Below are 18,442 nucleotides of genomic sequence, written 5' to 3'. Positions count from 1 at the left end.
TAACCATCTGCATGCCAAAACTGACTGTGAATCAGAATGGATCATGACTGATGGAGTTCTTAGAGATGTTTTCGATCAACACGCACTGGAAGAACTCAATATGTCAGGTAGCAGAGGAAAATGAACAGGGAAATATCAGGCCATGACCCTTCATCAGGACTGGAAAGGAAGAAAGAGGAGGAGAATCACGAACACTTTGGTGCTAGGACCTGTACTGACCTCTGGATTGGTCAGTCTGATCCCTACAGACCTCCGGCAGTCAATTGGATGAATGCAACTTGCCGTACGGTGAAGAGCATTCTGACCGGTTACATCACCAACTGGTATGGAGAATGCACAGAAATGGAAAAAGCTGCAGAGGGTTGCATACTCCGCCAGCTCCAGGGTACTACTCTCCCCGTCACCAAGGACATCTTCAAAATACAATGTCTCAGGAGGCAGCACCCCTCATTAAGGACCCTCACCATCCAGGACCCTCACATGCCAACTTCGTATTTCCACCATCAAGGAGGAGGTTTGCTTGAAGCAAACACTCAACCCTTTAGGAACAGCTTCTTCCCCTCCACCATCAGATTTCTGAACAGTCCATGAACCCATGAACACTACCTCACCTTTTGCTCTGCTTACTTACTTTTTATATATTCTTATTTTAAATTTCAGTAATTTTTATGCATTGCACTTTACCGCTACCCCAAAGCAACAAATTTCACAACCTGTGTCAGTGATAATAAATTTGATTCTGACGGTGTGGATGTGGGCATAGAGGTGCCTGTGACATTGGAGAGCTCCATGCCCCTCTCCCACAAGTCATTTCCATGACACCTCTCTTGCTGTGGTATCATGACAGCCAATAAGAAAAGCTCTCTGTGCACTGACTCACTTCTCAGCAGTCAGCATGGAAATACTGCAGCACTGGCAAGCTCTGACAAACAAGAACCAAACACATCCTTTTGCAGAGGCATCAAAAATATTTTAGCAACACTTTTAACATTCATAGAATGTTACCAATCCTCACAGAGGGATTAGAAGTGGAGAGTGTGAGCAGTTTCAAGTTCCTGGGTGTCAAGATCTCTGAGGACGTAACCTGGTCCCAACACATCGATGCATTTATAAAGAAAGCAAGACAGTGACTATACTTCATTAGGAGTTTGAAGAGATTTGGCATGTCAACAAATACACTCAAAAACTTCTATAGATGTACTGTGGAGAGCATTCTGACAGGCCGCATCACTGTCTGGTATGGGGGGGGGGTGGAGGGGGGGGCTACTGCACAGGACCGAAAGAAGCTGCAGACGGTTGTAAATCTAGTCAGCTCCATCTGGGTACTAGCCTACAAAGTACCTAGGACATCTTCAGGGAGCGGTGTCTCAGAGAGGCAGTGTCCATTATTAAGGACCCCCAGCACCCAGGGCATGCCCTGCTCTCACTGTTACCATCAGGTAGGAGGTACAAAAGCCTGAAGGCACACACTCAGTGATTCAGGAACAGCTTCTTCCCCTCTGCCATCTAATTCCTAAATGGACATTGAGCCCATGAACACCACCTCACATTTTTTTAATATATGTTATTTCAGTTTTTTACATGATTTTTAATCTATTCAATATAAGTATACTGTAATTTATTTAATTATTGTTATTTTATTATTTTCTTCTTCTTCTGTATTATGTATTGCATTGAACTGCTGCTGCTAAGTTAACAAATTTCACGACACAAGCCGGAGATAATAAACCTGATTCTGAGAACATAGAACATAACAGCACTGGGCAGGCCCACTGGCCCACAATGTTGTACCAACCTTTTAACCCTTCCCTCCTACATAGCTCTCCATTTTTCTTTCATCCTTGAGCTTATCCAAGAGTTTCTTAAATGCCTTTAATATATCTGTACCCCCCACCACCCCTGGTTGGGCATTTTCCATACCCACCACACAATGTGTAAAAATCTGACCTCTGACATCCCCCCCCGCCCCCCGTCCCCATACTTTCCTCCAATCACCTTCAAATTATGTCTTCTCCTGTTAGCCACATGAGCCATTTCTTGGCCGAATTTAGCCTCTGGCAAGGACTCACATGAGGGACTGGTTCTCATGGGACCTGTGGTAATTTAAAATTGATTTGGCGATAGGAAACAGGGGAGTAATGATGGGGATACAAGGGATTCTGCAGTTGTGGGAAATCTTGAGCAACACATGCAAAATGCTGGAGGAACTCAGCAGGCCGGGCAGCATCTATGGAGGGAATTAAACAGTTGATATTTCTCAGCCCAAAACACCAACTGTTTATTCACCTCCATAGATGGAACAGAGGGTCGTTGGTGTACATAGATCCTTGAAGGTGGCAACAGAGTAGTTAATGAGGCTTTTGAATGTATATGGGATATTGGCTCTCATTATCTGTGGAATGGAATACAGAGGTCGGGAGGTTGGAAAGCCTTGGTCAGAACTCAGCATTTCTGGTCACCGAAATATTGAAGAGACGTGATAGGACTGGCAAGGGTGCTGAGGAGCTACACCAGCATGTTGTTAGGAGGGAGAAGTTCAACTGTGATGAGAGAGCGGATAAGCAGGGTCTGTTTTCCCTGGGGTAGAGAGGTCAAAAGAGTATATCACAGATCATGGATCAACTTAATTCACCATATCCTTTTACATTTATTAGGAATTTGCAGTGGTGTGTTGGTCAGGGTGCAACATGCAACAAAACTCGACAACATTCAACAGTAATAAAGAATATATATAAAGTTACAAGTTAAACTGCAGATATAATTGAAATATATAAACTATATACAAGCTTATGAGGAGTATCAATAAAATAGACTACGGGAAATTTTTCTCTATATCAGACACAGTTAAAAGTAAGAGGCTGAGATAGATTGGACAGCCAACACCTTTATCCCAGTGTGGAAAGGCTGGGATATTACAATAAGGGACAATTTAAGATGACTAGAGGTAGGTATAGGGGTGATATCAGAGGTAGTTTTTTTTAAACACAGAGAGTGGTGGGTGAAGATATATTTGGGACATTTAAGATAGGGACTTGGATGAAAGAAAAATAGAGGCTATGAAAGAGGGAAGGGTTAGATTGATCTTGGAGTAGGTTAAAGGGTTGGAACAACATCAAGGGCCTGTAGTGTGCTATGTTCTAGAGGACATCAGATGATGGTAAAGAAGAAGAGATAGAAAGATTCAGAGAGAGGCAGGTACCTGAAGTGCACTGCCTAAGGGAGTGATTGAAGCCTGAATTATTTACCAAGCAGAAATATGGACCATGCGCAGGGCAATGAGATTAATATGGAAAACTGCTCACCAATCAGCCCGGACAGGTCAAGCCAAATGCTCTAATTCCATGCTGTGCAATATCATTAATATTTTCTAAGTGACCACTTGCACGATACGCAGCACTTGCCTAGAATTCAAACAAAGTGAGACTGCAATTTCTAGGTAAGCAGTCATGAAAAGAGACAGATACCAAGAGGTTGGAGACAACAAAGGCCTTGCTGAAGAAAGCCAAGTCACACTGAATTATGGGAGTTAGTGATATGAAGAATCAAAAGAAAGATGAAACAAGGAATGAAGAACCATTGTGAAAATAAACTCAGCTGTTGACTGCAGTAAACTGAGAAATTGGAGATGTGAAGAGTTGGAGATAAACCTTGAAGTTTACAGTGACAGATCAGTGAGCAAACAGTTGTAGATGAGAAACAAGCTTCTCTTCAACTGTTGATGCAAAGCTTGATGGACTTTGTGAGACAAAATCAAACATCACATTCTCTGGGATAAGGAATTGATTACGAGGATTAGAATCAGAATTAGGTTTAATATCACTGGCATATGTCATAAAATTTGTTGTTTTTGTGGCTGCAGTGCTGTGCAATACATAATAATAAAATAAACTATAAATTATAATATATAAATTAAATTAAGTAAGTAGTGCAAAAAGAGAGCAAAAAAGAAAAAAGAGCGAGGTGGTGTTCATGGGTTCATTGCCCATTCAGAAATGTGATGGAGGTGGGAAAAAGCTGTTTCTGAAATCGCAAACACGAGGAAATCTGCAGATGCTGGAAATGCATCTCCAAGTGGGGTCTGACCAGGGTCCTATATAGCTGCAACATTTCCTCTCCTAAATTCAATTCCACTATTGATGAAGGCCAATGCACCGTACGCCTTCTTAACCACAGAGTCAACCTGCGCAGTTGCTTTGAGTGTCCTATGGACTTGGACCCCAAGATACCTCTGATCCTCCACACTGTCAAGAGTCTTACCATTAATACTATATTCTTCTACCATAGTCCATGGTGCTCCCCAGCATCTTAAACCTGTGTCCTCTTATGGCAACAATTTCAGCCATTGAACCATTGAACATTACAGCACAGAAACAGGCCTTTTGGCCCTTGGCTGTGCCGAACCATTTTTCTGCCTAGTCCCACTGACCTGCACCCAGCCCATATCCCTCCATACACCTCTCATCCGTGTACCTGTCCAAGTTTTTCTTAAATGTTAAAAGTGAACCTGCATTTACCACTTCAACTGGCAGCTCATTCCACACTCTCTGTGGCAGCTCATTCTCTGTGTGAAGAAGCACCCCTAATGTTCCCTTTAAACTTTTCCCCCTTCACCCTTAACCCATGTCCTCTGGTTTCTTTCTCCCCTAGCCTCAGTGGAAAAAACCTGCTTGCATTCACTCTATCTATACCCATCATAATTTTATACACCTCTATCAAATCACCCCTCATTCTCCTACGCTCCAGGGAATAAAGTCCTAACCTATTCAACCTTTCTCTGTAACTCAGTTTCTCAGGTCCTGGCAACATCCTTGTAAACCTTCTCTGCACTCTAACAAACTTATTAATATCCTTCCAGTAATTCGGTGACCAGAACTGTACACAATACTCCAAATTCGGCCTCACCAATGCCTTATACAACCTCACCATAACATTCCAACTCTTATACTCAATACTTTGATTTATAAAGGCCAATGTACCAAAAGCTCTCTTTACGACCCTATCTACCTGTGACACCACTTTTAGGGAATTTTGTATCTGTATTCCCAGATCCCTCTGTTCTACTGCATTCCTCAGTGTCCTACCATTTACCTTGTATGTTCTATCTTGGTTTTCCCTTCCAAAGTGCAATACCTCACACTTGTCCGCATTAAGCTCCATCTGCCATTTTCAGCCCACTTTTCCAGCCGGCCCAGATCCCTCTGCAAGCTTTAAAAACCTTGCTCACTGTCCACTACACCTCCAATCTTTGTATCATAGGCAAATTTGGTGTTCCATTTTACCACATTATCATCCAGATCATTGATATAGGTGACAAATAACAATGGACCCAGCACTGATCCCTGTGGCGCACCACTAGTCACAAGCCTCCACTCAGAGAAGCAATCCTCCACTACCATTCTCTGGCTTCTCCCATTGAGCCAATGTCTAATCCAATTTACTATCTCTCCATGTATACCTAGCGACTGAATCTTCCTAACTAACCTCCCATGTAGGACCTTATCAAAGGCCTTACTGAAGTTCATGTAGACAACATCCACTTTCCTGGCAACCTCCTCGAAAAATTCTAATAGATTTGTTAAACATGACCTACCACGCATAAAGCCATGTTGACTCTCCCTAATAAGTCCCTGTCTATCCAAATATTTGTAGATCCTATCTCTTAGTACTCCTTCCAATAACTTACCTACTACCAAAGTCAAACTTACTGGCCTATAATTTCCTGGATTTCTTTTAGAGCCTTTTTTAAAGAACGGAACAACATGAGCTAATCTCCAATCCTCCAGCACCTCACCCGTAGATACCAACATTTTAAATATATCTGCCAGGGCCCCTGCAATTTCAACACTAGTCTCCTTCAACATCCAATGGAATACCCTGTCAGGTCCTGGGGATTTATCTACTCTGATTTGCCTCAAGATAGCAAGCACCTCCTCCTCTTCAATCTGTATAGGTTCCATGACCTCACTACCTGTTTGCCTTATTTTTATTGACTCCATGCCAGTTTCCTTAGTAAATACAGATGCAAAGAACCCAGTTAAGATCTCCTCCATTTCTTTTGGTTCCTTTCATAGCCAACCACTCTGATCTTCAAGTGGACCAACTTTATCCTTAAATATCCTCGTGCTCTTAATGTACCTGTAGAAGCTCTTTGGATTATCCTTCACCTTGACTGACAAAGCAACCTCAAGTCTTCTTTTAGCCCTCCTGATTTCTTTCTTAAGTTTTTTTTGCACTTTTTGTACTCAAGTTCCTTATTTGCTCCCTGTTTCCTATACATGTCATACATCTCTCTCTTCTTCTTTATCAGAGTTCCCTAGAGAATCAAGGTTCCTTATTCTTATTCACTTTTCCTTTAATCCTGACAGGAACAAACTCTGACAAACTCTGCACTCTCAAAATTTCTCCTTTGAAGGCCTCCCACTTACCAACGACATCCTTGCCAGAGAACAACCTGTCCCAATCCACGCTTTTTAGGTCCTTTCTCATTTCTTCAAAATTGGCCTTTTTCCAATTAAGAACCTCAACTCGAGGACCAGATCAATCTTTATCCATAATCAAGTTGAAACTAATGGTGTTATGATCACTGGAACCAAAGTGTTCCCCTACACACATTTCCGTCACCTGTCCTAACTCGTTTCCTAATAGGAGATCTAATATTGCATCCACTCTAGTCGGTACCTCTATATATTGATTTAAAAAGCTTTCCTGAACACATTTTACAAACTCTAACCCTTCTAGACCTTTAACAATATGGGAGTCCCAATCAATACGTGGAAAATTAAAATTCCCTACTATCACAACTTTATGTTTCCTGCAGTTGTCTGCTGTCTCTCTGCAGATTTGCTCCTCCAATTCTCGCTGACTATTGAGTGGTCTATAACAGAACCCCATTAATGTGGTTATACCTTCCCTGTTTCTCAGCTCCATCCATATGGCCTCTGTAGACAAGCCCTCTAATCTGTCCTGCTTGAGCACTGCTGTAACATTTTCCCTGACTAGCCCTGGGAAAAAGCCTTTGACTAGCCACACGATCAATACCTCTCATCATCTTATACACCTCTATCAGGTCACCTCTCATCCTCCTTCTCTCCAAGGAGAAAAGGCTGAGTTCACTCAACCTATTCTTATAAGGCATGCTCCCCAATCCAGGCAACATCCCTGTAAATCTCCTCTGCACCCTTTCTATGGCTTCCACATCCTTCCTGTAGTGAGGCAACCAGAACTGAGCACAGTACTCCAAGTGGGGTCTAACCAGAGTCCTATATAGCTGCAACATTACCTCTTGGCTCCTAAATTCAATTCCATGATTGATAAAGGCCAATACACCATACACCTTCTTAACCACAGAGTCAACCTGCACAGCCGCTATATTCTATGTCCTAAAGCAGAACCTTCAATTCAGTCATTAGCAAAGTTGACTGGACTTTTGTCAATGATACCATTTTAATTTTACTGGATTTAGTTCTACAGAAAGAGAAATTACAGGATTAAACAATTAATCAATAGTCCTGTGTCACAATACTAATTTGCTGAGTAAAGGACTTCAGCAATAAGTAATGGTCAGATATTTATGTCCGGAATATTAATGCTGCCAATTTCCAGTTAGAGTATGGCTTGTTTCCCTCTGCATTTGATGCAGATTCCTATGGACATGACTACAGAGGAATAGGTTACCCTGAAGTGTTGTAGAAAAAGAATAGTGGTTTCAAAAGAATTCATACCATCTTCAACACAGACTTCTCATTTTCACACAACCATGTTAAACAGTTAAACTGACAGTCCACTTCCTTGACAATTTAAAACAAACTATTGTATATAGCTTAGGATTGTGAGACAAAAAGGTTGGTTTTGCACAATTGTAAATAAACTGTAGGACAATGCCTGTCACTCAGACTGAACAAACACACTTTGTTCACAGTGGTTTCTCAAAGTTCAAAGCAGAAAGTAAATTTATTATCAAAATACATTGATATCACCGTATGCTACCTCAAGAGTCATTTCTTGCAGGCATTTACAGTCGAACAGAGAAGTACACTCAGTAGTCACTTTATTAGGTACACCTGTACACCTGCCTGTTAATGGAAACATCTAATCAGCCAATCACGTGGCAACAACTCAATGCATAAAAGCATGAAGACACAGTTAAGAGATTCAGTTATTATTCAGAACAAACATCAGAATGGGGAAGAAATATGATCTAAGTGATTTTGTGAAATGATTGTTGGTGCCAGACAGGGTGGTTTGAGTATGTCAGTAACTGCTGATCTCCTGGGATTTTCACGCGCAAGTCTTCAGAGTTTACAGAGAATGGTGAGATAAACAGAATAACATCCAGTGAGTAACAGTTCTGTGGGCGAAAACACCTTGCTAATGAGAGCGGTCAGAGGAGAATGGCCAGACGAGGTCGAGCTGACAGGGAGGCGACAGTAACTCAAATAACCACACATTACAACAGTGGTGTGTGGAAGAGAATCTCTGAATGCACAACACGTCACAGCTTGAAGTGGATGGGCTACAGCAGCAAAAGACCATGAACATCTACTAAGTGGCCATTTTATTAGGTATGGGAGATAACTCAATAGAATACAATAGAATTAATGCAAAACCACACACGAAGACCAACAAGCAACCAATGTGCAAAATGCCACTGACAACAAATAATGATCATTACTAGAATAATTATTATTAATAATAATATAAATAAATAATGCTGAGAACATGATTTGTAGAGTCTTTGAAATGAATCCATAGATAGTGTTCAGTGATCAGTTCAGTGTTGAGGCTCAGTTCAGTGTTATGATCAAAGGATTAGAAATTCTTTAATGTGACAGGTATGAATTGAATCTGAAAGCTTCCATTTAATAGGACTATTTTAAGAGATAAAAATAAGCAAGTTCTACAGAATTTGAAGAACAGTACTTCACCAAAGATGGTCTTAAAACTTTAATTGGCCTTCAGATCTCCGCATTACTGCACGAGGTTGGTTGTCCATTGTGTCCGACGATGACATGTGGAAGAGTTTTTAAAATGGAAATGCTGCTGCATTGGGGCAGTTCCACTCTCTCAACCTCAGATTTTCGGGTCGAGTGATATGAGTAGTCATTACAACTGTGGTCTTCCTTGGATTTCGTGCATAACCATATCTACTTCTGTGCCTCAACAAGCCCTGTGCTCTCCACTAGATCTACAGTGAGATGCAACAGCAAAGAACCGCCTTCTCACTGTATATCTCATGTGCCCAGTCCTAGGATAGTCATGTCCCAATCTCACTGGGTATAAGGTCCACCGGCAACTGTGAAGTTTGTAGCAATTCAACTGACATTGAGTTTAAAACCTTAAATCTTGTGTAAAAAGAAACAAATTATCATGACACTACCAGAGTGTTGTAAAATCAGACAAAGAGCTACATTGTATGAATTGTTTGTTTTCTTAATAAATAAAGACAGTGCTTTGCAGAGAGTAGGCTACCTTTAGATTGGTGAAGGGATCACTCTGTTATGGAGGGAGTAGGCTACCTTTTGATTGCTGAAGGGATCACTCTGCTATGGAGAGAGTAGACTGCCTTTTGATTGCTGAAGGGATCGCTCTGCTATGGAGGGAGTAGACTACCTTTTGATTGCTGAAGGGATCGCTCTGCTATGGAGGGAGTAGACTGCCTTTTGATTGCTGAAGGGATCACTCTGCTATGGAGAGAGTAGGCTACCTTTTGATTGCTGAAGGGATCGCTCTGCTATGGAGAGAGTAGGCTACCTTTTGATTGCTGAAGGGATCACTCTGCTATGGAGAGAGTAGGCTACCTTTTGATTGCTGAAGGGATCACTCTGCTATGGAGAGAGTAGACTGCCTTTTGATTGCTGAAGGGATCACTCTGCTATGGAGGGAGTAGACTGCCTTTTGATTGCTGAAGGGATCACTCTGCTATGGAGGGAGTAGACTGCCTTTTGATTGCTGAAGGGATCACTCTGCTATGGAGGGAGTAGACTGCCTTTTGATTGCTGAAGGGATCACTCTGCTATGGAGGGAGTAGACTGCCTTTTGATTGCTGAAGGGATCACTCTGCTATGGAGAGAGTAGACTGCCTTTTGATTGCTGAAGGGATCACTCTGCTATGGAGGGAGTAGACTGCCTTTTGATTGGTGAAGGGATCGCTCTGCTATGGAGAGAGTAGACTGCCTTTTGATTGGTGAAGGGATCGCTCTGCTATGGAGAGAGTAGACTGCCTTTTGATTGCTGAAGGGATCACTCTGCTATGGAGAGAGTAGACTGCCTTTTGATTGCTGAAGGGATCACTCTGCTATGGAGGGAGTAGACTGCCTTTTGATTGCTGAAGGGATCACTCTGCTATGGAGAGAGTAGTCTGCCTTTTGATTGCTGAAGGGATCACTCTGCTATGGAGAGAGTAGACTGCCTTTTGATTGGTGAAGGGATCGCTCTGCTATGGAGAGAGTAGACTGCCTTTTGATTGGTGAAGGGATCGCTCTGCTATGGAGAGAGTAGACTGCCTTTTGATTGCTGAAGGGTTCGCTCTGCTATGGAGAGAGTAGACTGCCTTTTGATTGGTGAAGGGATCGCTCTGCTATGGAGAGAGTAGACTGCCTTTTGATTGCTGAAGGGATCGCTCTGCTATGGAGAGAGTAGACTGCCTTTTGATTGGTGATGGGATCGCTCTGCTATGGAGAGAGTAGACTGCCTTTTGATTGGTGAAGGGATCGCTCTGCTATGGAGAGAGTAGACTGCCTTTTGATTGGTGAAGGGATCGCTCTGCTATGGAGAGAGTAGACTGCCTTTTGATTGGTGAAGGGATCGCTCTGCTATGGAGAGAGTAGACTGCCTTTTGATTGGTGATGGGATCGCTCTGCTATGGAGAGAGTAGACTGCCTTTTGATTGGTGAAGGGATCGCTCTGCTATGGAGAGAGTAGACTGCCTTTTGATTGGTGAAGGGATCACTCTGCTATGGAGAGAGTAGACTGCCTTTTGATTGGTGAAGGGATCGCTCTGCTATGGAGAGAGTAGACTGCCTTTTGATTGGTGAAGGGATCGCTCTGCTATGGAGAGAGTAGACTGCCTTTTGATTGCTGAAGGGATCGCTCTGCTATGGAGAAGGAAAAGCCTACCATTGTACCCAAAGAATGTACCCAGGTGTTCTGCATTTTGAACATGGTCTTGGAATATAGACTTTTTTTTACTTATAATTTTTTATATTCTATGTATTCTATGTTTTTCGCCCAATCTTTCTCATTCTTTGGTGTGTAAGAGGGGGACTTGGGGGGGGGGTGGCAGTGGTTTGATGTGCCTGTTCCATTTTTGTTTGTTTTTTGTGTGGGGAGGAGGGATTTGGTGATTTATGATGGTGCTGCATTTCTTTTTCTTTTGGTTTCATGTCTGTCTGAAGAAGACAAATTTCAAAGTTTCTATATTTTGTTAATAAATGAACCTTTGAACAAGGACTCCCAAATCCCTTGGCACCTCACTTATTTTGTGTTTTCTCTCCATTTAGAAAATAGTCAACCATTTCCTTTATTCTACTAAAGTGCATGACTATATACTTCAGACGTTGTATTCCATCTGCCATTTCTTTACCCATTCTCCTAACTGGTCCTTCTGTAGTCTCTCTACATCCTCAAGACTATCTGTGTCACAACCATAGATTCAGCAGCACAGCAGATACGGCAATTGTGCTCCTGAATATGCACGTCAGCTAATTATTATTTTATTGTGATAGTATTTAACTCCATTTTTCCATGCTAGTGCTAGTCGAGACTTGAACCCAGAGCAGCAACACTTCGTTGCCTGCATGCATTCAGCCTTGCCTGAGAAACTGGAACGCAGAGTCAACTGACTCTGAAGACTAGCAGAATTCGTTTTGTATTTAGTTAGTCCTTTCAGCCGCAGTTTAGGCTTCATTTTCCATTTGAGAGTATTAGTTAACAGCCCTGTTTGGCCTAGCATTTATAGTTTTCTTTTCCCTCTGACTCTGCTTGCATTAAAGTCTCTGAACTATCGACCAGCTTCAGTGTTTTTGCTCCACACTTGGGCCATATCCAAACCCGGTGACAACCTGCCCCTCCACCTATCTTCATATTGTCTGCAAACTTTGCAACAAAGTCATCAGTTCCACCATTCAAGTCACTGACATACAGTATAATGTAAAAAGAATCGGTCTCAACATAAACCTTTGTGGAACATTACTAGTCACCGGCAGCCAGCCAAGGAAGGCTCCCTTCATTCGCACTTATTGCTTCCTGCCAATCAGCCAGTGCTTTATCCATGCTAGAATATTTCCTGTTATACCATGGGCTCGTAGCTTTTTAAGTGTGGCACCCTTTCAAAGGCCTTCTGAAAATCCCAGTACACAACATCATCCGATTCTCCTTCCTCTATCCTGCTTGTTATTTCTTCAAAGAATTCCAACAGATTTGTCAGGCACGATTTTCCCTTGTGGATAACCATGCTGACTACAGCCTATTTTAACATGTGCCTGCAAGTGCCCTGAGACCCCATCTTTAATAATCGAATCCAACATCTTCCCAACCACTGAGATCAGACTAACTGGCCTCCAGTTTCATTTCTTCAGCCTCTCTCACTTCTTGAAGAGTGGAGTGACATTTGCAATTTTCCAGTCTTCCAGAATCATTCCAGAATCTAGTGATCCTTAAAAGATCATTGACTTCAGGAGGGCATGGAGCGACCACTCCCCACTGAACATCGACGGCTCCTTGGTAGAGATCGTTAAGAGCACCAAATTTCTTGGTGTTCACCTGGCGAAGAATCTCACCTGGTCCCTCAACACCAGCTCCATAGCAAAGAAAGCCCAGCAGTATCTCTACTTCCTGCCAAGGCTGAGGAAAGTCCATCTCCCACCCCCCATCCTCATCATATTCTACAGGGGTTGTATTGAGAGCATCCTGAGCAGCTGCATCACTGCCTGGTTCAGAAATTGCACCATCTCGGATCACAAGACCCTGCAGCGGATAATGAGGTCAGCTGAGAAGATCATCGGGGTCTCTCTTCCCGCCATCATGGACATTTACACTACACACTGCATCTGCAAAGGAAACAGCATTGTGAAGGACCCCATGCACCCCTCATACAAACTCTTCTCCCTCCTGCTGTCTGGGAAAAGGCTCCGAAGCATTTGGGCTCTCACGACCAGACTATGTAACAGTTTCTTCCCCCAAGCTATCAGACTCCTCAATACCCAGAGCCTGGACTGACACCTTGCCCTATTGTCCTGTTTATTATTTATTGTGATGCCTGCACTGTCTTTGTTCACTTTATGCAGTCCAGTGTAGGTCTGTAGTCTAGTGTAGCTTTCTCTGTGTTTTTTTTTTACGTAGTTCAGACTAGTTTTTGTACTGTGTCATGGTCCTGAAAAACGTTGTCTCATTTTTACTATGTACTGTAGCAGCAGTTATTGTCAAAATGACAATAAAAGTGACTTGACTTGACTAATGCCTCCGCAATCTTTTCAGCTACCTCTTTCAGAACTCTGGGATGCGCACCATCTGGTCCAGGTGATTTATCTACTTTCAGACCTTTCAGTTTCACGAAAACCTTCTCTCTAGTAATGGTAACTTCACACACTTCATGCCCCTTACATCTGTAACATCCACTGTACTGCGAGTGTCTTCCACAGTTACAAAATACTATTCAGGTCATCTGCCATTTCCTTGTCTCCCAGTACTACATCTCCAGTGTCATTTTACAGCACTCCAAAATCTACTCTCACCTCTCCTTTACACTCTATGTATCTGAAGGAACTTTTGGTATCCTCTTCGATATTATTGGCTTGCTTACTTTCATATTCCATCTTTACCTGCTTGAAGACTTTTTAGTTGCCTTCTGTTAGTATTTAAAAGATTCCCAATTCACTAGCATTCCACTAATTTTTGCTCTATTATATGCCCATCCTTTGGCTTTTACGTTGGCTGTGACCTCTCTTGTTAGCCACAGTTGTGTCATTCTTCCTTTAGAATATTTCTTCCTCTTTGGGATGTATATATCCTGTGCCTTCCGAATTGCTTCCAGAAATCCCAGCCATTGCTGCTCTGCATCATCCCTGCCAGTGTTCTTTTCCAATCAGTTCTGGCCAACTCCTCTCTCATGCCTCTGTAATTTCCTTTACTCTTCTGTAATACTGATACATCTCACCATAGCTTCTCCTTCTCAAATTTCAAGGTGAATTTGATCATATTATGATCACTTCCTCTGAAGGTTCTTTTCCCTTAAGCTGTCTAATCATTTCCAGTTGATTACACAACACCCAATCCAGAATATTTGACCCCTAGTGACTCATCCACAAGCTGGCCTAACAAGCTATCTCATTAGCACTGTAGAAATTACCCCTCCTAGAAACCAGCACCAACCTGATTTTCCCAATCTAACTGCATATTGAAGTCCAGATTGCCTTTTTGGCTTGCATTTTCTATCTCTCATTGTAATCTTTAGACCACATCCTTACTACTGTTTGGGGGGGGGGGGGGGGGGGTCGGTATACAACTCCCATCAGGGTCTCTTTACCCTTGCAGTTTCTTAGCTCTGTCCACAATGGTTCAGCACCTTCCAACCATCTTTCTAATTGTTTGATTTTATTTTTTACCAACAGAGCAACACTATTCCCTCTGCTTTCCTGCCTATCCTTTTGATACAATGTGTCCTTGGACATTAAGCTCCCAGCTACAATCTTTCAGCCATGATGCAGTGATGCCTCCAACATCATACTTGCCAATCTGTAACTGTGCTGCAAGTTCATTGACTTTATTCTGTATACCGCACACATTCAAATAAAAACACCTACAGTCCTGTTTCACCCTTTTCAATTGTGTCCATCTTTTCCTGTTGCCCTTTCAGCAGCCTCTCCTCACTACGCATTGCCTCTGCAAACCATCTACTTCAGCTTCAACTCAATTATCCGCCTTTCCAGCAATACTTCTTGCACTTAAATATAGGCCGTTCAAGATACTAGTCGCAACATTCTCAAACTTTTGATTCCTAATTTTATCTGAGGTCTTACCAATATCTGCTTCCACAATGTCTGGCACTCTGTTTCCCATCCGCTGAAACTCGAGTTGAAATCCCATTGTGCAGCATTTACTAACCTTCCTGCTAGGATATCAGTCTCCCTCCAGTTCAGGTGCAAACTGTCCCTTCTGTACAGGTCCCACCTTCCCTGGAAGAGAGCCCGATGATCCAAAAATCTTATTCCTCCCCATCTATGGTATTTAGTTATTTAGACGTGGAGTGCAGAACAGGCTCTTCTGAACCAACAAGCCCAGCAGCCTACCTACTTAACCCTAGCCTAATCACAGGATAATATAGATAAATATATAATATAGACTAATATATTTAACCCTAGCTTAATCACAGGATAATATAGATAAATATATAATATAGACTAATATATTTAACCCTAGCTTAATCACAGGATAATATAGATAAATATATAATATAGACTAATATATTTAACCCTAGCCTAATCACAGGATAATATAGATAAATATATAATATAGACTAATATATTTAACCCTAGCCTAATCACAGGATAATATAGATAAATATATAATATAGACTAATATATTTAACCCTAGCCTAATCACAAGATAATATAGATTAATCTATAATATAGACTAATATATTTAACCCTAGCCTAATCACAGGATAGTATAGATTAGATTAGATTCAACTTTATTGTCATTGTGCCGAGTACAGATACAAAGCCAATGAAATGCAATTAGCATCTAACCAGAAGTGCAAAAGAACAGTGTTATTTACAAAATAACTGAATAAAAAGCAAGTGTTATAGCACACAACTATAAAAATACTGAGACAGTACAATATGGGTGCAATACTGCTTAGCACTGTGATGTGAGGTTCAGCAGGGTCACAGCCTCAGGGAAGAAGCTCTTCCTGTGCCTGCTGGTGCGTGAGTGGAGGCTCCTGTAGCACCTACCGGATGGGAGGAGAGTAAAAAGTCCACAGCTAGGGTGAGATGCATCCTTGATAATGGTTTTCGCCCTGCCCAGGTAGCGGTTATGGTAGATGTTCTCAATGGTGGGCAATTAGGTGCCGATAATCCGCTGGGCAGTTTTAACCACCTGCTGGAGTGCTTTGTGGTCTGATACGGGACAATTGCCATACCACAGTGAGATGCAGTTGGTGAGTATGCTCTCAATGGTACAGTGGTAAAAGTCCGTCAGTATTCTGGGACAGAGGTGAGCTTTCTTGATGCTCCACAGGAAATAAAGGCGCTGTTGCACCTTTTTGATCAGGATGGAGGAGTTCAGGGACCGGGTGAGATCCTTGGAAATGTGGACACCAAGGAATTTGAAGCTTGATACACGCTCCACTACAGCTCCATTGACGTAGATGGGGACGTGAGTGTGGTTCCTAGCGTGCCTGAAGTCCACAATGATCTCCTTGGTCTTCTGGGTGTTAAGGGCCAGGTTGTTGTCGGCACACCATACAGCCAGGTGCTGGACCTCGTCCCTGTAGGCCGTCTCGTCATCCCCTCTGATCAGGCCAACCACCGTGATGTCGTCTGATTATGGAATTAGAACCATGTACAGGAATGCAGTCATAGGCGAAAATGGAGTACTGAAGAGGGCTCAGCACACAGCCTTGAGACACGCCAGTCGGTATTCAGGGTGAGATTAGAGGACGAGAGGTTGTCTAATTTAACAGATTGGGGCCTGTTAGTCAGAAAATCCAAGTTCATACACTGACCAATTAACCAATTGATACGTCTTTGGAATGTGGGGGGAACTGGAGCACCCAGAGGAAATCCACGTGCTCACGGGAAGAACACAAAATCTCCATACAGACAACATCAGAATTGAGCTCCAAATTTCTGAGCTGCAATAGTGTTGCGCTGACTGCTAGGTTTCTGTGACACACTAATCTCTAACCTGCTCCATATATGGATCATGGGATTATTTGGAAGGTTTTGGACTGAAAAGTGGAGTGGGGCACATTGTAAAATCTCAACTACAAGCCGACTAAGCCAACAGCCTGATGGAAAGTGTTACACTCAGTTCATGTTACTGATATTTCTGTGGAGACTGGATAGTCTGTTTCTGCATGCCAATTTGTATCTGAAAACAGTACAGAAATGTAATTTGACATTACTCCAGCATTAATGCCCAAAGGCAAAACCACTTTTCCCCACTCTTCAGAGCACTTCTGATAAAACATACATAAAACGTACACTCATTTTGATCGAATGAATGTTGAACTCATGAGTGAGTTATGAAGATCTTCTCAGGTGTGAGATAAATATTCTATTTCATTTCTGGTCACTGAACATTGTATTTGGACTGTGTTCTACATATTCATTATAGCTTAAAATATTTATAAATCATTTCTTTCAGAGGCTCTTAGGCATGCAGAGTATTTCAAAACTTCATGTAAAATCACACCTATCACTGGCATAAAAATCTCTCCTAAGATCGTTTTAGTTCCAACTATAATTCTTATAGAATTAATAACAATTATTACTCTCTCTCTCTCTCTCTCTTTCTAACATTGTCGTATGTCAGTTACACAACAGTTCTCTGTGGCACATTCTGAGGTCATAAATGTCACTTTCTTTTTTGTCAAGTTTATCCTAGAGAGAATCTAGAGCTTACAAAGCACCTTTCAGCCTTCAGATCCTCTGATCCTTCTTTGCCAGGATCACACCTGACCCTGTGCATCGTCCACTTTCTTGCTGAAACACCCCATCCTTTGATACTGATAGTTTATAATGATCTTTCAGTCTTAGTCTTTGATGTATTCACTGACTGCCTTCCTCGGGTGCAAAATCCAAAGGTTAAAAATTTATCTTCAGCTCAGTCTGAAATGGCTGTCCCCTTGAATCTAGTTGTGGACCACTGTTGTAATCTACACTCAGTTCCCTCTACTGGTTTTTCACAACTGTCCAGAACAAAGTTCAAAGTAAGTTTATTATCAAAGTACACGTATGTCACCTCAGATCTATTTTCTTGCAGGCATCCTCAGTAAATCTCTAATAGAATAATAATCATAATAGAATCAATGAACGACCATACCTACTGGGCGTTCACCCAGTGTGCAAAAGACAATAAATAGTGCAAATACACAATAAATAAATAAATAAATAAATATATATATATATATATATATATATATATATAAATAAAATGATAAATCACGAATAAATATATCGAGAACATGAGATGAGGAGCCCTTGGAAGTGAGTCCATAGGTGGCAAAGAACAGTTCAGTGATGAAGCAAGTAAAGTTGAATGAAGTTATCACCTTTGGTTCAAGGGGTTGGAGGGGTAGTAACTGTTCCTGAACCTGGTGGTATGAGTCTTGAGGCTCCTGTACTTTCTTCCTGATGACAGCAGCGAGAAGAGAGCATAACGTGGTGGTGGGGTTCCCTAATGATGGATGCTGCTTTCCTCGGAGATGTGCTAATTAGTG

At 42.0% G+C, this 18,442-nt stretch overlaps 1 protein-coding gene across 1 annotated transcript in view; it reads right to left on the bottom strand.

The window, feature by feature from the left end:
• LOC140733768 (PC3-like endoprotease variant B) overlaps positions 1-18,442 on the bottom strand; it is a 2,072,848-nt gene that overhangs the window by 1,440,900 nt on the left and 613,506 nt on the right. The gene's annotated exons all lie outside the window — the stretch shown is intronic.

This window comes from Hemitrygon akajei, chromosome 9 (genome assembly GCF_048418815.1).
Source record: "Hemitrygon akajei chromosome 9, sHemAka1.3, whole genome shotgun sequence".
Lineage (NCBI taxonomy): Eukaryota > Metazoa > Chordata > Chondrichthyes > Myliobatiformes > Dasyatidae > Hemitrygon > Hemitrygon akajei.
This window is presented reverse-complemented; position numbering and strand designations above follow the sequence as displayed.